The sequence below is a fragment of the Mesoplodon mirus genome (genome assembly GCF_964341445.2).
Source record: "Mesoplodon mirus genome assembly, chromosome: 3".
Classification (NCBI taxonomy): domain Eukaryota; kingdom Metazoa; phylum Chordata; class Mammalia; order Artiodactyla; family Ziphiidae; genus Mesoplodon; species Mesoplodon mirus.
In genome coordinates this window covers 172,668,709-172,690,653 of record NC_138978.1, presented here as the reverse complement: position 1 = coordinate 172,690,653, position 21,945 = coordinate 172,668,709, and positions in this window count along the sequence as shown.

The following is a 21,945-nucleotide window of genomic DNA, read 5'->3' as shown; positions in this document are numbered from 1 at the left end:
TTTCATCAGTTCATCTCCTCTGCAGCTGTGCTCTCCGCAAGTGAATCCCTTTGAAATCCGTCTGTGTATTTCACAATACCTTCCTGTTTTCAAAATCTGTGATTTCATACGTCTAGTGGCCTTCCCTCCTTGGAATCCTTCTTCCAAGGGCACTGAGAAGCACATAGTTCTCTGTCCACTTACTCCCTTCACCAAAGGCTCCTATGTGCCAGGCCTTGGTGACACAAGTGTGGGTAAGTCAGAACTTTGTCCCTCAAAGAGCTTACAGTCTTGTAGGGCCATGATCAAGGGAAGCCCCAGGATACTAAAAGCCTGACACCCAAAGCAGAGCATCGGAGGGGAGGTGATACTGAGTACAGTGCAACGTGTTCATCTGTGTTTATAAACTTCCGACCTCTGTCTGTGGCTGTTTCATGATATCCTAACTCCCCTGTCTGGATTTCTAGGTCCTGCATAATCTGATCCCACCAGACATAACCACCCCATCTCTCTCCCTGCCATCACAAATCATCTGCTCCTGTTGGGAAGCCTATCCCCCTTGTTTTTCCCTGTACACCTCTTATTCTTAACCCTGGGTCTTTGCTCACATTTTCTGTCTAAATGAACCTTCTACGACCACCTCCACCAGTAACACCAGCAGCAATTCTCAGACCCATTTCACTTTCCGAGACCAACTCACTTCCTAATTCTTTATGAAGCTCCCTCCAACCACACCAAACATTCTATAACTTTTTCTGAACTCTCACAGTACTTAAGCTATAAGCACAACTTAGATAACATATGGGAAAGTAATAGTTATCGGGTTGGCCAAAAAGTTCATTCGGGCTTTTCCATACACCTCATGGAAAACTCGAACGAAATTTTTGGCCAACCCAACAAAAATTTGGAAAGCACAATGCAAATATAAAGTATTGTTGTTATCTTCAACGCGTAGGAGAGCTTGTAACGCCTTCACCAACATTAGCTGTATTTCTTTACGCAAGTTAGTTCTTTATCTGTAGTATAGGAAAAACCTATGTTGACATTACAGGGCTGTTATAAGGATTAACCAAATATATTGGCACGCATGTAAGCTGTCTGACTTGTTATGGGCAGCTCTTGATGGAATGATGATGGCAGTAAGGGTGTTGTTTTTTTCTCAGAGAGGATGTGTTTTTCCTTGTTCCTTTTATTGTTCAATAGGCCAGGATTGATGTGCATTTGGGGGTGAGAGAAACAGAAAATTTGTCCTACGAAAGAAAGGTTATCATAAGGATAAAATTAAATATCCTTCAGAGCTCTGCAACTTTCATCTCAAAATTCAGAGAAGAATTATAATATTGTAATGGTGATGACTCCCCATTTCCTGTGTCACCACTGCTTGGCAAGAAGACAATGGTTTGGCCCTGACACTCCCTTAGAGACTAAGAGATCATTGTTCTCTAGTGGACAGTGTTTATCAGAATTGAAGGCACTCACCAGCTGAGGGAAGTAGAGATGAAGGAGAGGGGCAGGGTGGCAGCTGCCCTTTCTGGAAGGTAGTGACTTTCTGACCTTTAGAATTAAAATGTTTTCCAGTACAGTGCTTAGATGCTGAGCCATCAGCGCAGAATAGTGTTTGTAAGCTGGAGTGATTTCACCTACAGTCCCTCACCCCCACCCCACCAAGGGGCATTTCACAATATCTGAAGACATTTTTGGTCATCATAACTTGACCAGGATGGGGGTTCTATGGCATCTAATGGGTAGAGGCCAAGGATGCAGCTAAACATCCTGCAGTTCACAAGACAGCACCCCAACTAAAATTATCTGGCCCAAAATGTTAATAGTGTGGCGCTCAAGAAACCCTGCATTGGAAGCAGTTCTAACCCATAGCTCTGAGTTCCACTAATCCTGTGCTGAATTATCTGAGCCCCAGACCACTTCTTCCTTTCTAGACCCAGGGTCCAGAAAAACCAAATTGGCATTAATTAATAGAAATCAATCAGCAAACCTTGAAGATCCAGAACAAATGTCACTTCCCCTATGAATTCTCTCCTAGATAGTGTATCCCCTTCTATGCTGGACAGCGTTTGACCACCTTACTTACAACTGGGGGATTTTAATGCAAGGAGTTGATTTCAGGAGATGGAAGAGCTTAAAAACCAAACAGGTTGATGAAGCAATCCAGAGATTAACACCAGCAAGAAGCCACTACCACCAGAGGACTGGAAAGATGAAGAACGGAGGTAGTGTTTCTATAGCCCAGGGGCCGGTAGGAGCTGGAACCTCAGACAGACACAGTCATCCTTGGAATCGCTGCATGAAGATAGAAGCAGACAGGAAAAAAATACCTCAGTTGCTCCCTTCCTGCTACCTACTAATCTCTCACCAGTGTTTCCCAATGACTGAATCCAGTGAAAGTCAGCTGGCAAGGGAGCTTGGGAGATACAGCCTCCAAGGGTCAGCCCTTTGACAAAACAGAGAAAAAGCAGAAAAAAGAGGAGGAAAGGATTTAAGGTCAAAGAGGACCAAGACCAAAACAGTACCCTGTGCAGTGTGGCTCCACATCTTCTGTGGCTCTGGCCATATTGTCTCATAGTATTATTTATAGTAGTATTCCCTTCCCTTTTCTCTTTTTCTGTGGGCTGGGATGCAGATATAATGACAGTGGCTGGAGCAGCCACCTTGGACCACAAAATGAATGATGCAGTCTGAGGATGGCAAAGCAACAAGACAGAAGAAGCCTGGATTCCTTATCCTTGTGGAACTACAATGCTGCCCACCTAGACTTGTATGTGAGAGAGAAGTAAACTTTTACTATGATTAATCCATTTCCATTATTACTTGGGATCTCTCTGTTACAGAGCTGAAACAAAATCCTAATTAACACAATGCCCTTTCCTCCTGGATCTTGATATCCAAAGCATATTAGAGATTCTCTTTTATTCACTCCTTCTCAGTCCAGAAACTAACAAAAGCAGAGACAGTGCCGTGGCAATATCATGTTTTAAGGATGTTTTGGGGGCATGTAAACTTTTATGGAACCTCTCAGATCAACTTGCTTGAGCAGATATTTATTTTTTATCCCCATATTCAAAAATAAAATTTCAGTCAGTAATAAACAGTAGAGAAAGAAAAAAAAATACAAAATGACAAATGGAATAGTGTTTCTCAAACTTGTGGATGGCAATGAAATCACCTGGAGAACTTGTTAAAACAGATTCCTGGACCCTAGACTCAGAGATTCTGATTGAGTATATTTGGGGTGAGGCTGAGATTTTGCATTTCTAACAAGCTCCCAAGTGATGCTGATGCTGATAGCCCAGCAACTACACTTCCAGTAGCGTTATTTTAGAATATAATGCCCAAAGAATGGAGACAAGTTGACGACAACCGTCCATTGTCGTAGACACAACCTAAATGTAGGGCCTTTGAGAATGACGTGAGTGAAACGTGTAAAAAGCTAAGGTTAGCCATATTCCTACAGTAGAAAGATCACTAAAGAACCGGTAGGAAAACAGAAGTTAAGTGGGTGGCTTGAATAAAGGATCTGTGTCACTAGATGAAAGGGAGATTCTCGAACCTACAAAGATCCTGAGGGTGCGGGGGGAATGGCTGCCAGTCTGCGGTCCGCGTATCCACCAGTGCTGTCAGCCAGCTCAGCCAAGGAAAGAGAGAGGCACTCTTACAGCTTGGCAATTGCCATGGTCCCTTGTGAGAGGTGCCAGGGATGGGGTTGGGGTGGAGATTTGGGAAACTTGGGGACACTTTAGACCCCTTTTCAATCCATCACAAATAAGCAGTATAATATAAGCTAAAAAAAAAAAGCGTTCTCACATTTGAGCACAGTTTCAATGCAAGTCTCCTAGCCAGTGCTTTCCCAACTACATTACTATCCAGAGTACTTCCTACACAGAAATACATTCCACTGCCAAGGAGCGTGGGTTAAAATCTTCTCTTTCCCCAAACCCCAACCCGTAGTAATCTAATCCACTTCTGTGACGAGTGTGTGAGATTTCACATAGACAGCAGGGCAGAATAAGTGATCTGGAAATAAATTATTGGCTGTCTAAACATAGACACCAAATTTAGATATTGACAGAGCTTAACATAAAACTTCCTTCCTCCTCCTTTCTTTTCCTGTTTCTTCTCCTTCCTCCTTTATTTCTCATTCTCTGCACATCTGCAACTCCTACCCTCCATCCCCACCCCTTTCAACAATCAGTGAGCTTTTTAGCAGGATTTAACTTCATCCTGAGCACTTCTCTCTCTTGACTAAACTGGGAGAACTCAAAGATGCATACAGCCCCCTCCTTTCATAACTGAATCTCTACTGGGCCTTTCTCTTAATTAACCTGGTTGGCCTGGAAGAACTGCGTCATCTGTGCCTCAGGGGCCCCTTCACACCATCCCTGGGTCTGAATGACCCAATCAGAGGATTCGGACCAGGGACCAGCTTCCTGTCCTGCTTTATCTGTGAGCTGGCTGCCTGAAATATTTCTACCAGTTCAGAGATTGAGTCTGCATGGTGCCAAGCCTACATATCATGCATAAAGATGGATCATTTCTCCTCAACTGCCCCAGAGTAAGACTTTGTAAAGTGTTTATTAAGAAGGGGTTCATGACTTAACTCCACTTCCCCCAAAAACAAAACCCGTCATGGAAAATCTTATCCTTAACTTAGAATTTGGGAATTCTGAGGTCAGGTTTCTGAAATTCCTCTTTTTTTTTGGTCATACGATCGATCTGCCAAAGATACTGTCATACTTCTGGGCCCAGAGCTCTGTCTGGTATCATCTGGAGACTTCACTGGACTTGCTTAGACAGCTATGTCACTCGCTCTCTCTCGCTCTCTCTCTCTCTCTCTCTCTCTCTCTTTCTCTCTCTTTCTCTTTCTCTCCTCCCTCCCCCTCAGTCCCATGTCTCTTCTCCACGTGGCCTCTCCACATGGACTCTCCAGCAGGAAAGCCAGGCTTCTTAAACGACAGCACATGGCTTCCAAAAGTGAGGGTTCCAACAGTGAGGGCTACAAGTCTTCTTAACGGCTAAGCAGACATCGAACTGGAGCGGTCACTTCCACCTTCTTCTGTTGGTTAACGGGAGTCCAGCCCTGATTCAATGTGGGAGAGGACCACACAAGAGCATCAAGTATCGGGACGTGTGGTTCACTGGGGGACCTTCCTTAGAGACTGGCTTTCACAGCTGAATATTCCAGTATATGCCACAATCTCCTAAACCCTGATGAGGACTGCTAGTGCTCACCAATATCTGTGTTCTCCTCGTCTTCCTTGGGCACGCCAAACTTTCCAGCCTTCTTTGAAATTAGGTGTGGCCGCGTCAATGAGTTTGGTCTGATAGAATACACATGGAAGTGCCAAAGGCCCCACTTCCAGACCTGGCCTATCCGAGTGCCGCACTAGGTTTCGTGTCCATTATTGGCTCTCGCCTGAACCAGTCTTGACTAGGATGCTTGCAAAATGATAGATTTCTAACTCCAGCCTTTCCTCCAGTCAGTGCTCAGACTTACTGTAGGCAAGAGCCCTCTCTTCTCACCCATTTATTTATTTGTTTACTTATCTATTGATTATCAGTGACCTTCTTATTGCCCTTAATTATTTTGGTGTTTACATTGTCCCAGATTTGGTCAGTGAGAGCCCCTTCAAGTAGGATCTGTGTCTTTTTTGTGTGTTTTAGCTTCCTTACTTTCTAACATAACAAAATATCTCATTTTCTACCTACCCTATCCCAGCCCTGGGATTTGCCATTTCTCTAAGGAGCCCTGATTCCATTTATTGGGAAGCAGTATTTAGAAACCAAGATGAGCTAATTGCTACACGTGCTGTTGGGGTGACTTTGCTTCTAGATCCTTGTTGCAGACAAAGCTAGAAAATATAGGAATGTTTATATACATATACAAACATGTACATAAATGTGTACATGATATATTTATGCATACATAAACATAGTTTAGAAATAATGAGTTCACACAGATAATATGAAATACAATTTATCCCCACAGGGTTTGTTCTTACCTACTCCCATTCCATATATGTACCTTCTCCATAATGAGATATCTGGACCCCAACAAAATATATATTTATATATTTACTCATTTGCTTAATCCTAGAATACACCTGAAGTAGCTTCAGAATTTCTTCAAAATACTTTAAGGTTCATATGTTTCAGTTTGCTTTCAGTGCTAGGTTCTTTTTCCCCTTCCCATCCCTGCTGATTTAATTAATGTATATTTTATACCCAGTTGGCCCCTTGCATCTTCAGTTTCCACATTCGTGGATTCAAACAACCGCAGATTAAAAATTCAGAAAAACTCTGGAAAGTTCCAAAAAGCAAAACTTGAATTTGCCTCATGCTGGAAACTATTAACATAGCATTTACATTGTATTTACAACCATTGATAGAGCATTTACATGGTATTAGGTATTATGACATAATCTAGAGATCATTTAAATTATACAGGAGAATGTACATAGGTTATATGCAAATACTACGCTATTTTGAGCATCCATGAATTTTGATATCTTCGGGGTGGTCCTGGAACCAGTCTGCTGTGGATAGCAAGGGACAACTGTACATATTTTAAATATGTAGTGCATAAACACGCTTCCAAAAGGCAAATTAAACAGAAAGATATTTTTATTCTCTAAGAATAATTTTATGCAGCTCCCTTCCATATCCCTTCCACCCCATTTCCCTTCCACCTTCCCTTGTAAGTAGCCAACTTTATTGTTTTCTGGTTTATTCTTCCCGTTTCTTTTTGTAAAAATAAGCTGTATACATATGTTTTTTAAAAAATTTCCTCATCTTTTTTACACAAAGGATAACATACTATATTTATATACTCTTTTGTACTTTTTTTTCACTTAATACTGTCTCTTGGCAATCACTACTCAATACTTTCATAGAGACTTATTTTCTTATTTTTTTTTACAGCCATATAGCGTTCTATTATGTGACTGTACTATAATTCACTCAACCAATCTCCTATACTTGGACATTTAGGTAGTTCCAAAATTTTGCAGTGTAAACAATGCTGCAATAAATAACCTTTTGCATATATTTTTTTTATTGTTAGAAGTATATCTTCAAGGTAGGCCCTAGGATCAAAGGGTAAAAATTAACATTTACAATGCCTATAGAGTTTGTAACATTTTACATTTTCATCAGCAATGTATGAAAACGCCTGTTTCCCAACTTCACTAATATAATTTGTCAAGCTTATGAACTTTTGCCACTCTCGATGGATAGAAAATAGGGTCTCATCTATACATATTGTATAATTTTTCTCAGAGTGAAAAGACAACTCACAAAAGAAACAGGAATACCACCTAAGTGAACTAGAATTCACAGGAGACAATTATAATGCTCAACTAAAAGAGGTTGATTACCAACCAATGATTCTGGCTAGGGTGTGAATTCTAAAACTGCCCATATCCAGAGTCATACTTCTTTGAAAGCTGAGACCTATTCATAATATGCTTTGCCAATTGGAGGTCCCGGCCATTTGCCGTAAATGCGGTTGTTTCCACAAATACACTCTCAAATTTCTAATGATGTTTTTAATTTAATTCTTTAATAATCTATTTTAGTCTTGTTGACTGATTGATGTGAGAAAAAATTCCATATGCCCGTGCAGGTTGATTTACTACCCAACTGGTTCAGTTAATAAATCGGCCACTTGACTCCATAGAATTCTTTACACATTCCTCCTCTCTGGAAGGACCATATTTTGCATAGATAGTTAAGTATCTGATCGTGTTCTGCATCTATTTCCTACCTATATCTGGCTCTACAGTCATAGCTGCTAATATCATTCTATGATTTATAAGACTTCAGTCTGCCTTTCAAGTCTTCTCTCTCATTTTTCCCACAGAATTGATACTCTACGTCAGGGGTTTTCAGTTGCTTTTATGGTATGAAATTGTTTCAAATGAAATTCACTATATATAAAAGATTTGTACAAAGGATAGATCAGAAGATGGTCATTTGTTGCACAAAAGATTTCAAAAGAATATTCCTTTATTTTGAACCCTCCCTATATGCATTTCTTTGTATAAAGCTGAATGCAAATTGTCAACTTGTCAACTAAATAGAACAATGGAGCGTTCATGATGATGAACACAGAAGTTCAACACAAAAGTTTTTTTTGTTTGTTTTTTGCGGTACGCAGGGCTCTCACTGTCGTGGCCTCTCCCGTTGCGGAGCACAGGCTCCGGATGCGCAGGCTCAGCGGCCATGGGTCACGGGCCCAGCCGCTCTGCGGCATGTGGGATCTTCCCGGACCAGGGCACGAACCCATGTCCCCTGCATCGGCAGGCGGACTGTCAACCACTGCACCACCAGGGAAGCCCGAACACAAAAGTTTTAATTCAGGGGTGATCCATGCTATTTGTATTTTTATATCAGCCTCAGTATAATTTTGTTTTTAACAGCATCCCTTGCAGTCTTAGGCTATGTTTCAATTACATGGATCCAAAAGCTTTAAAGAAGAGTAATAGTGTTTTGCTAGCAATTTCTAACAATAGTAGGAACTTCTTTTCATGAAGATAAAAGTCAAACAAGTCCAACATAAAATATGCAATGAAAGTATCAGTTATAACACATGATCCCAATGCAATATGTTGCCTATTAGCTTATTACTGAACCATCCACTGTGTTTCTTTGACAAGACCATGTGGCAAATACAGCTGTGCCTGAGCCTTGCCTGGAATGTCATTGAGCGGAGCACTCAGGCTGCAGGAATAGCTCACACGGATGGACATCAACTGGTCTGAATTCCAAAAATTACAAATGATGCACAGATGTAACCAGCAAGATCACAAAATTCTTGAGGAAAGGAACACTTCAGTTTATATCCCTATAGTATTTAGCATGGTAAATCTAGCTGTTGTTTTGTATTATCCTGTAAGTCTTTTCAGGTATATGTGATTTGTATCCACAAAAGATTTCAAGACTCTTGAATGCAGAAACTCTGTGTGTGCATATGCATGTGTGCGCGTGTATGTGTATGTGTGATGAAATAGTGGCAGGATCCCTAGTCTTTGCCCCTATTGCTACTTACTGTGGCTTACCTTCCTCTACCAGTATGCTGAACCAATAGGATTATGGTGAGACCCCTAGGCTGTAATAGTCTCTTAGGATTACAGCTATCTCCTCTTTCTCATCTTTCCCAACAAGATACATAGTCCCAAACTTCCTAAAGAAGTTCTGCTTCCCTAGTCTGGTCAAGTGCTTAGCTAATCTTTGCTGAGAAGGGCAGGGCTCCTGAGATGTACACTACATATAAGTAAGACAAAGGAGTTAAGTAAATGATACTGGACATGTTATTTAACTTTATCTGTAACGTTGGGGTAACTTATTCCAAAAGATTGTTTCAGTGACTAAATATGTTATTACACATAAAATGCTTAGAATAGTGCCTGGCAAGTAGAAAGCCCATAATATGTTAGCTATCATTAATATGTATAGAATGCCTACTATGTGCCCAGTGCTTTACGGGGTCCTTCAGTACGTTATCTCATTTAACTGAAGTGTATCGCTCGATTACTCAGACTCTCATAAGTGAACAATACTGAAACTCATACTTGCTTGGTGAAGATTTACTGAACATACAAGTGAATGAATGAAGAATGAAGCTATTCTTCCTAGACGTTCTTCTCTCATTCCCTTTGTTTTCTACACCTTAGATCTGGATGACATGAAAGGACAGGCCAAGGCTTATTTTTGCTTCTTTGAGTGCAAGGTCTTAGAGGTTTTGTTCATGGGTTTTGTGTCATGGTCAACGTTCAGCCATTCACAGTGATGCTTGTTTCACTTCCAATGCATCAGCCCTGCCTTGCATATGCTATTTACTCTCCTAGGCAGCAGCCTGAAACACTGAAGCAGATGCTCTGTGTGTAGCTTCACCTAGCTGTGCCAGAGTTTCAGCTCTCAGATTGGAAATAAAATAAAAGTATGCACAAGTTTGGCAGGTGGGAGTGAGGCAAAGAGAGGGAAGGAGGAAGAGGCAGGGAGAAGGGAGAATTCTGGCCTAACACTGAAGAGATACGGGGCTTTACAAGAGCTCACCAACATAAAGAATTGAACAGAATGTTGCCAAAACTAGGCTGCCTGCAAATGCCAAATAATAAGAATCCTTTATCAGGAACACTAGGAACCCTTTCAGGAGAGAAGCATAAAGAATTCCAGGAAGCACATATTCAAAGCCTGTTTCCTAGGCAGCTGAAGCCACCCACCTTCCCTTGAACAAATGGAGCCAAATTCAGTTCTCAAATGTGCCATTTGCCTTGCCTTTCAAAACACTCCTGAGAATTCAGCTGGTATCTTTTGTTTTCTGAAAGAAGGCTGTAAGAGAAGGGTTTGATGCTGCTATGGGGTCTTTGGAAGTCTTTTAATTCCAAGCCCTGTCTCCCAACTGCCCCACCTCAGCCCTTAGCCCACCTCTGTAGCAGCCTCAAGCTTAGTTGTCACTCCAGTGAATGTGGAAATAGAACATGTCAGCTGATCTCCCTTGCAGTTCTTTGAAGTTCTGAGATCTGAACACAGTCCCACAGTGTTGGCTTCAGCCTGCTCTAAAGGTTGGACGATGCATGCCTATAAAGCCCTTAAGATAGAATCGGGCACAGAGTAGGCACATACCCGGATGTTTGCTACTATAATTAATACTTTTATTATCTTCTCTACAGTATTAGACTAAATGTTCCCTATGGCTTCCTTCCAAGCATAGGTTATAAGCCCAAAAGTTTTGGGGTTTATGTGAATTAGAGAAACTGCTGGGAAGAAGACTAGGAAGAGGTGGGGTAGCGTCCCCTGGGTCACACCTGTGCCGTTGCATCAAAAATAGAGCATTTGAAATCACGTGTTTGGAAAACCCTATGAAAAAGTCAAAATCAAACCAAACCAAAACAGCAATTACATCTGACTGGTGGACTGCCAGTTTGCCAGGCTTGCTCTAAACTTTTCTTACAATCCCCATCCCACAAGGCACTCTAGTCCCAGCAGGAAAGGATGGCGTTTGGCTGCATGCTCGCTGAGGAGTGCTCCCTGCCAGGCTTCTTGGGAAGCCAGGAGACCCTGGAATGAGCTTTACCTGGGTGGTCTGTCCTCTCCACCCTGGCCACCCAGAGCAACCTCTGGTAAACTCCTTTCCCCTCTTGAGAGCTCTGAACTTTATGACTGGGTAGTTGCTTTGGTCTTGCCCTGTTTGCTGTGTTCTCTAGCCTAAACTAGGGTCTGTGATGACACAATATAATGGAGAGTGGGATTTTTATTTTGCACCTTCAAGGAGTATTTATTGAGCACTACTAAACTCTATGCTGGGTGCGAAAGGTCCTAACGAGAAACAGGCTCTGTGTGTGTTTATGTGTGTGAAAGAGAGAATTTCTTTCAAATTAAAACTCACGTTTCCTTGGTTTCTTCTCCTTCCTCATCATCCTTGAATATTCTCGTCTTACATATGAAGAAATTAAAGCCCAGAGTCACTTGCCCTAGTGCTCAAAATGGCACGTTGCAGAACCTAGATCTGTCTGACCTTCCTAGGGTTAAAATATGACAGGAAAAATAAATAAATTGTAAAAAAAAAAAAAAGAGCTGAACTCTTTCTTTTTATATATGATGTATAAATCATTTATACAGTGGTAGTGATGACTTACCCAGTTGTACCAGCCTGTCTCTCTTTTCATCTCTCTTTCCTTCCCTTCCTCTCATCTAAAGGCTCTTTATTTGGGAAAACTGTGGACATAGAAAAGGGTTTAATTGAGGAACAAAATATGTTGATAGAAGTCCATGATGGCAGATGTTTCATTCTATGCAGCCAACAAAGCTCCTCTGCCGTGTCACCATATCGACAAATAAAGCATTTTGCAGCCTAGCTAGATGTTTTGGCATTATTTCAATATATTTGAACCAAATAATTGCATAAAAGCTCAGTCATATATTCATACAACAAATACTTACTGAGACCTATCCTATGCTAAACTCTGTGGTAGGATTCCGGTATATTGTTAGGAACAAGACAGCCTTTTGCAGAGTTATGCCATGGAGAGGTTATTCCTTGAGGCAGTGGTAATGAGGACCACAGTCACTGCTTTTCATAAGTACATGTGAAGTAGGGGCTTTCACATTTGTCAGGCTCTGCGACAATAGCAAGAGGAGGTTCTCTGCAGGCAATGTTGCAGGTCTGTCCTTTGAGTTCCATCTGCCTCCATGCTCTAATATCATTCTTTAAACCTCACACAAAAGCGTAGGCACATCAAGCTAGGACAAACCACAGCCATGCTCCCCTGCAACCTCCTTAAGTTAATTACTTGTTTTCTGTGTTTACACCCAGACCCTTATCATTGTGGTAGACACAAGTATGAGTCAAATGATTAGCTAAAATCCCCAAAGCCGAAGACTCCATTAGAAAGTCACAATAAAACTGAAAAATGGTCTGGTTCCTCCTGTGCTACCATTTACTGCAGGTGCCTTGAGTGGTTTTTTTTTTTTGTTTTTTCCTCTAAGAACAATAATACATCTTGGGTCCTTCATAGTTTTCTTTTCACTGATGTTTTAAACAAAGAGGCAATACAATCAAACACTAGCAACACTTTTAAAAATCTGCTGTTTTCAAGGTATTTTACTATGGCATATGCATTCTTATTTAAATAGTGATTACTTATAAATATACATAATATAATTTAATTTTTAAAATTTACTCTTTAAAAATATAGAAAGACAGATATTGTTGTCATGACTCTATAGATGAGAAAACTGAAGCTCATAGTTTTTAAGTTACTTGTCTAAACTCATACAGTTCTGTTTGTCTCCACTCTGCAAAGCTAGTGGTTGATAATTTTATTTAAATGTATCTTTTCATTTGCTATGACTTTTCTTACTTTCATATATATACCATAGGGTATTTTCTTCTATTGTCTATTTTCCATTTTATTCTGCCTCAATTAAAAGAAAAATCAAAGAAAATCTGCTTTGTTATTCTCTTGGTATGTAATATTATCTTGAAATTCATTTATACGGATCATAACATTTTAATATTTCCCCCTCTGCTTCCATAATTGAACAAATATAGAAAATGGCCCTCTGTTTCTATTTCAGTGGTCAATACGTTATTTTAATAATTCTTTTGGCTCTTTGGCTGAATTAGTTAAAACATGTTGAATCAATATCGTGGCTGAAACCTCTAGTCAGCAATTTAAATCAATCTCTTTATTATCAGTAGTAATAATATAACAAATATTTGTATATTGACTGTTTAATATTCAGTTTAAAAGAAAAACGTTTCTTGAAACATTAGTTTGTAAGCTCTATGGAAAACGTGTCTCTTTGGTTTCATGGATTTAAGCGCAGTTCCTGGCACAGTGTAGGCATGACCTTGAGGGTGTCAAAATCCAGAGTAGGAAAAGGTAAGCAATGAATGAAGTGCAGAAGGCTGGCACAGAACAACAAAGGAACAGCAAAGAAAATTAGCTTAAAAGGCTTGGTTGAGAGGAAGGTTAAAATTAATAACCTTTGAAAGAGATTCTATACAATTTCACAACCACACAGCTTTCCCTTTTCTTATACCTCCCTCCTCTACCAAAGTATCTCCAGTGTTCCAGGGCTTATGGATATTCATGAATAACGATGATAGAGAAGCCCTAGGTGAGATGCTAATATCTTTTCAGCTTTACACCAACCTTTAAGTAACCCTGTAGGATTACATTGCTGTCAGTGAATGTTAGGATAGAAATTGAAAGATGCTGATGGATGTAAGGAGATCTGCAGAGGAAATCTCCTGAGTCTAGATGTCTGTTCTTCACAGCTACAACAAAATGGGTTGTTCGCAATGTTTAAATAAACTCAATTAATGAAGCATAAGGATTGGTGCTTCTTTTTTTTTTTTTTTTTTTTTTTGGCGGTACGTGGGCCTCTCAGTGTTGTGGCCTCTCCCGTTGCGGAGCACAGGCTCCGGACGCGCAGGCTCAGCAGCCATGGCTCACGGGCCCAGCTGCTCCACAGCATGTGGGATCTTCCCGGACCAGGGCACGAACCTGTGTCCCCTGCATCAGGGGGCGGACTCTCAACCACTGCGCCACCAGGGAAGCCCAAGGATTGGTGCTTCTTAATCCTTTTTTGTGTAGGAGTCCTCTGAGGTCCTTATGAAAACCATGAACCCTCTCTTTATTTCAAAAAAAAAAAAAAAAAAAAAGCATGCTTTTACATATACCCCTCCTTGTTTTCAATTTCTCTTGGCTCTCTCACTCCCTGATGGACCCATGGACTTCAAATCTACAGACCCAAGGTAAAAATTTCCGGTCTAGATCATTTCTAAGGCCCCTTCTATATCTAACAGTCTATTTGTCTATGAGTTGACATAGTTGTATTCAGATTTTAACACTGCCAAGGTTTAGACATATTACCTGGGTTAAGTTTCTTAACATCTCTGAGCTTCTGGTACTTCATTGTAATTGTAAGGATTAAAAGAAATAATGTGTGGGGCTTCCCTGGTGGCGCAGTGGTTGAGAGTCTGCCTGCCGATGCAGGGGACACGGGTTCATGCCCCAGTCCGGGAAGATCCCACATGCCGCGGAGCGGCTGGGCCCGTGAGCCGTGGCCGCTGAGCCTGCGCGTCCGGAGCCTGTGCTCCGCAACGGGAGAGGCCGCAACAGTGAGAGGACCACATACTGCAAAAAAAAAAAAAAAAAGAGAGAGAGAGAGATAATGTGTGTAAAAAGCCTGACCTGTCCCCCTTCACCTCTGTGATAGAGCAAATGATGGCCCTCTTCCCAAAGATGTCCACACTCTAATCCCTGGCTCCTATAAATACATTAAATTATAGGGCAAAAGAGACTGCAGATATAGTTAAGGTAATAGGCTTTAAGACAGGGAGGTTATCCTGAATTTCTGATGGGCCCAATTTAATCACTTGAGTCATAAAAGCAAAGAATTTTTCCAGTTGGAATCAGAGAGATGCAGTGGAAGAAGATGCAGGAGAGATGGGGCAGAGGAGAGATGAGACAGATGTGGAACATGAAGACTCAACCAGCACTGGTGACTTTGAAGATGAAGAGGGAGCCATTAGCCAGGGAATGCAGGCGGCCTCTAGAAGCTGAGAACACTGGCCTATAGTCAACAAGGAAACGGGGACCTTGGCCCTATACCTAAAAAAACTGGATTCTGCCAACAACCTGAGAGGTCCTGGAAGTAGGTCCTTCCCCAGAGCCTCCAGTAAAGATTGAAGCTCTGCCAGCACCTTGATCTTGGCCTTGTGAAACCTGAGCAGAGCCCAGCCAAGCTGCCCAGACTTTTGATCTACAGAACTGTGAGATAATAAATGTGTGTTGTCTTAAGCCACTAAGTTTGATCTAATTTGTTTTCCAGCAATAGAAAATGAATATCACCTCATTCCACTACTCCTCATTCAACCTCCTCTCGTAGGGTCAGTTAGTTGCACCCTAAGGTGAGTTTACACTGAGATGTTGCTGTTCCTAGATTTTTTGGTTTTTGTCCTCAAATTACATTCACTCCTCTGCTTATAAGTGAAAGAAATTGTAGGCAGCAACAGTCAGGAGCGAGCAGGTGTTCTGAAAACATGATGCTTTTTTCCTGGCATTTCTAAAATTATACCACAGAGGAAGCCACAGGTCCAGTCAGCCTTTTTACAAGCGAGACTTCATGGCTGTCTCTCAGGATCTGTTTGGATGGATTCCTTAGCAGCACCCTGCCCTCCCTACCAGAATGATACCTTTCTTTTTCCTGGACCTCCTCCAACTCCCATTTAACTGTTTTCATCAGCCTTAGATTACCTTCTCCATCTCTGCTGGTGAGGGGATTCCTCCAGGGATGTGGTCTCAGAACTCTGCTTGGTTTCCACATGCGAATGATGGCTGTCAGGAAGCCAGGGAACAGCTGCATGAGGACATACAGAACCTCCAGTAAATCATCTGCTCTGATGGAACTCCTGAACTACCTTGGAATTCCTCAGAGCATCCTAATTGCTGAGAGCCGATGCTGCAGTAAGATTTTTATCAAGTTGCTCCTTTGAAGGGAGTGAGCCCCAGTCTTCTAAACACCCAACCTGCCTGTGTGGGTCAATAAGGTTTACTGTCCATCTGTTTCCACATGAAACCAGGTGACTTCGCCTGGACCTACAGGGGATCATACCTAGGGGTGCATGTATCTGACATGAAGGATGCACCTGGTCTGGACAGTCCCACACAGCTCAGAAGTCAGGACATGAATGAGCAGACCCCAAATGAGATATGCTCCAAAGGGTCTGCATAGGGGCCCTAGGGCTCATCAAAAAATATAATCACAGGAACACTGCTTTTAGTGGCACGATGTGAATGACCAACCATATTTACTGGAATTTTGAAATAATGTGGGAAAGAGAGATTTGACACTTTCTAGAGTTTGTAGTCATTGTCAAAGGGACTCAGTCCAAAGCATGGGACAGCATTTTCACTGTGTGCATTTCAGAAGATTTCCTAGATAACAGGTGCAGAGCATCTCTGTCTCATCCTCAGGGGATTGGCCTGGCATTTCATGCTGGCTGCATTTCCACTGGCCTCTTTGATCTCTGATTGTTCAGTATGCCCTTGTGCTCAACATTTCTGAAACTTGCAGCCACAGCTTCCTCTCTTCTGCCTTTCTTCCTCTTGTTACAAACAAAGCATTAGATTACCTAGATTATAAATCCCAACTCAATATATGCAACAACTTAGAATGTAATTTGCCTCTCATTAAAATATCCTGTATGAATTTTTCTTAATGTTTACACTTTAGAAATGTGCATCAAAATTTATGTGTTGTGGACACAGCTATTTGCCTAATGTCTATATTCAGGAACATGGGAGCAAAAGGACCCTCAGGATAGAGAAAAAGGAGAACAGAAAGCAGACTTTGGAATCAGAAATTCTGGATTTAAACTCCTGACAACCCTGCAGTAGCCCTGAGTAACTATAAAGTTTCTCTTTGAGTGTCTTTAACTTTAAAATCAGGGAAAGAGGATGGGAGAGGTAAATTGGGAATTTGGGATTAACAGGTACACACTACTGTACATAAAACAGATAAACAACAAGGACCTACTGTATAGCACAGGGAACTATATTCAATATCTTGTAATAACCTATAATGGAAAAGAATCTGAAAAAGAATAGATACATGTATATTTATTACAACTGAATCTCTTTTCTGTACACCTGAAACGTTGTAAATCAACTATACTTCGATTTAAAAAATAGTAAAAAAAAATAAAAAGGCCGGGGGGTTGTCAGTAGACCTATTTGTTGTGAAGATTCATCTGAAATCTCTGTTCAGACAATGGCCTCCAAGCTGTCTGGACCTCTCACCCCACATCTTTCCTATCTTATATTCTGCCTTTCTCCCCCTGCACCCCCTGCTCCAGTCACACTTTTCTACTACATGTTTTTCAAACACACCCAGCATTCTTTCCCAAGGACATTTCACACTCTCTTCTCTCTCCCTGGAAATTTCTGTCCCCAGATAACCATGTGGTTTGCTTTCCCATGTCCTTGGGAGAGCTGCTTAAGTCAGAGACCCAGCTACATCCCAACAGCAATATCCCACTGCCACCCCTGTACCACCCAACCCTGACACTTCTATCCCTCTTGATTACTTACTTTATATCCACAGAGCTTATCTACCCCCTGACATATTACTTACTTGTTTATTTTGCATATTGTTTGACCCACCCACCCACCCCTTTTAGGGTTGGGGTTGACCATTTTGTTCACTACTTTATGTGCAGCAATTAGAAATACGCCCAAAACACTCATAAACACAAATGCTGAAAGAGTGCCTGAGGCGACTTATGTAAAGTGCTAATGTCTAGCACAAGAAGGGGCAATAAATCATAGCTAAACACGGTATATCTGAGGGGTAGTTGTGGAAAAGAAAGACTTTCTAGAGTTTTCCTTGGTGATTTAGAACTTGAACTTATTTCACTTGGTGACTTAGAATTTAAATTTACTTTATAGCTTGGAGAGGAAGGAATATCTTGTATCTGGAGGACCTGACTTAAATCACCTTAGAAGTAGTTCCCTATTGCACTGGTGAGCCACTCTAGGCTGGTTCTGGTATCTAAAGTGCTGATTCCTCACTGAAGAAGTCAGGAATCATTTTTTAATGGACTATTCATAACAAGACAGGAAGTTGGAGGGGAAAGGGATATTTAACTCTCTGGAGAAGTGGTCCCATATAGTGGAAATGGCACGGATTTGGGCTCCACAAGATCTGGATTCAGTTGCTGATTCTACCACTTATCAACTGAGGAAACGAGCAAAATTTACCGTTCCTGAGTCTTAGGTTCTCTTCATCTGAATTTGTGGTAAGAATAGATATTACCTCACAGTGTTTCTGTTTTACTTGCATGTCTCATTGATGAGAAATTAGGCCATGTATTGAAAGTGCTTTGCAAACTATTAATCACTAAACAAGGATTGGTGGTTGTTATTATTATTTAGTGGGAACGGCAGGCTCTGCAGATTCTCTTGACCTCAAAAAAAAATGCTACTTAGTTATTTGTACAAGATTTTGACTTTGACATGTTAAGTTATATTTTGCAAGTTTCTTCCCAGTCTGCAACTTTCCTTGCTTTGAGCTCTGATAGCTGTCTAGCACATGTACTTTTATATGCAAACAGTACTTTTCTTCAAGAAACTCAAGAGGCTTTGTAGACAATTATTTATTCGTTCTTGCATTCTGAGAGAGAAGGAAGAAGAACATTCTTTTGAGTCTGGCAAAATGGAGAGAAGCAGGGTCAGGAAAGCCAAGACAATTTCTCATCCGTGCATTGACTCCCATTTCTGTGGGTCTGTGGAAGGAGGGTTTTGTGCCCTCTTATCTGGCCTGCTCCTATCTCTACTAGGAGTCTAGGTCAGGATTTCATCCAAGACATGTGGAAAACAGAGAGGGGCTCTTCCAGAATTTTTTGGTAGAACTTATAGTAGAGAGGAAGTGAGGCAGTTCAACTCCTGTTGGCCATTCCAGGCAAGGCCCTGGAGTCACTCACATCCTCAAGGTTCATCCACACCATTGCACCAGGTACCTCATAGCTAATGTCGTTTGCTTAGGGCCTTGGGTAACAAGAGGCCCACTCTAGTCTCCAGGAGACTGTCAGTCAGTCCTAAGATTAGGAAAGTAAAAAGCATATCAGAGAAGCTCTTCATGAGACTGAATTGACTAAAGTCCTCATTATTCTTCATGTTGTGCAGATTTAGGCAGGTTCCTACTGGGATCCTCAAGGCTAAATTACCTCATCTTTCTTAAATTACAAAACTATCCTTTTAATTGTGTCTTTTTATTGGATACCGAGTTGACTGGAAGAGACTATGGAAACATCATGCTTCACACTTTCTGAGCTGGTGTGTGAAACCCAGAAACAGATTGGTGGGAAAATGCTTCCTGAAAAAGGCTCAGCAAAATCTGGCCCTTCTGAGTTTGTGTGTGTGTGTGTGTGTGTGTGTGTGTGTATGTATGTGTGTGTTTTCCTAAAAATGGAACTGTTTCTTTTAGGGAAACCCAAAATTCAGAAAGGACAAGAGACATGAGGAAGCAAATACTTCCTATAAATGCTGGATTGTGTTTTTCCATAAACATTTACTTTTTTTCTTTTCGGATTTTCTTTGACCTTGGCTTTCATATACCAAGTAGCCAGAAGCATGAGCTTTATCAAGGGCCCCAGTGGCCAGAGGAACAACAGGGGTTCTATCCCTGGGAATGTCAGTGCCCTTGGATGTTATTTAAGCTCTCTGGCTGCTCTTTCCAGTGTCTGAAATGAACACACTACTGACCTTATGTAAATTATAGAACTAATGAGAGGCCATGATTTGTAACCCGCATGTAAGCTGGAGCCATACTGTCCTTAAACTGTCAAATAAAATGACCTCAAAAATCCCTATTACTTTTGGTGAGAAACTTGTTTTCTCACCTGGTCTTTCTTAGAATTCTTATATTTCTTAAATTTTCTCCTAGTCCATCTGACTCTGAATTTCTGCTTTCACCAAACTCTTTTATTTTATAGATCACCCGACCACCCCACACACGTGATTGCTTCTCTATACTATCTCATATTTTGTGAGATAGCACCCCAATTACTTCCAGAAAACCACCAACCCAAGTCTGTGCACTTGTTTAAGATATTCACTGAAGTCTTTTTAAGAAAAAAAAGGAAGGTTTTAAAATGGCAGCACTGCAAAATGTAACACAATTAAAAAATAGCTACCAGAGTTCTCAAAAGTCCTCAGGCTAATCCTCCTCCAGAAATTCCCCATTGGTCTCCACAGCCATGTTTCTCAGCCTCTATCTTACCCTCTCCAACCTCTTTCCACCTCCCTGATTGCATCAACCACAGACAACCACAGATTACTGTTCACTTCTTGTGCACAGATGTTTAGCGATCAGTGTCAGCCTCATCTTCCTGCCCAGTATGGGTATCTACTCCAGAGAAGCGTTATACAGATTGCCAGGAGATTAAAGTGACTACCACTAGTTATGGTTGCTAATAGCACTGTTTATATTCTATTGCATCATATTTGAAAACTCTATTTTTTCACAAGAAAATATTCCTCAATGAGCTCTTATTAGAGTAAAATCTGATAGAAAACACACGCTTCTTCAGAAATTTTTATCAGTTGCTATTTGACACATCTAAACCTCGATAACCGACTTTCAAAAAAATAATTGCAAAACATTACAGAATCCTGAAGTATCTCACCTTGATTGGTTTATGGAGTTGACCGTAGTACATGTTCATGGGAGAAAGGTGTGGGAGGGGACCTTATAGGAAAGTCTAGAGCATTCCCTTTCTAAATACTCTCTCCTCCTCTTTTCTTTTTCTCTTGCAATCCATTCTCCACAGAGCAGCTGAAGTGATCTTTGATAGACGCACATCAAACCATGTCATTCCCTTGCTTAAAATTCTTCACTGGTTTCCCATGCACTTATGTGTCAGTCTCCCCTCTTACTATTCTCCAGCCATGAAGGCGTCTCACCTCCTCAGACAGGCTGACATCTTTCCCATATCAGTCCTTTTGCCATCACCCACCCCCTCTCCACTGCCTGGAACAGAACTGCCCCTGCTCTTAGCGTAGCTGGATGCTTCTCACCCTTCCCATCTCAGCTTCACTGTCACTTCCACCTGAAAGCATCCTCTGACCACCCCATCCACACAGGTGCTCCTGAGATTCTCAATCTTGGCCTCATTTTCCCCTTCATATCACTTGCCACAATCCGTGATTATTTATAATTTGATTATGTGTTTCTTTTCTATCCCACTATTCAGGAATCTGCAAACTTCTCCAGTAAGGGGATAGATAGTAAATATTTCAGGTTTGTGCCATACGATATCTGTTGCAACTACTCAACTCTGTTGCTGTGGTGTAAAAGCAGCCATAAATAATGCACAAATTAGTGTGGTGTGTTTCAGTAAAACTTTATTCTTCTTTTGATTTTTATTACATTTTAAAATGTACAAAAAATGACAGGCTGAATTTGGCCCATGGACTGTAGTTTGCTGACCCAGCAATCGATTGTAAGCTCTATGAGGACAGCAATAAGTCTATTTTATTCACCATCGAATCACTAATACCTAGTACAATTCCTGGCACATAATAAGCTGTCAAGAAATACTTATTAAATGGATGGGACAGTGATGCCAAGATCAAGCAAAAGACTTAATGGTAGAAAGGCCAAAGGGAAAACAAAGGTAATAATAAAAATATGAACAAAGAAAACCATCTGGGCAAAAATTGAATATAGGCCACTAAATATTGTGCCCAAATATCCATGCCCAATGAGTCAGGTTCTCCAGGGAAACAGAGCCAGTAGGAGCTGTGTGTATATATATGTATATAATATATTTAATATATAATTTAATTAATATAATATATCAAGCAATATTGATTAATAATTAGTATATTAATTTAGTATATTTAATATATAATTCCTTTAATAAATCTCCATATACCA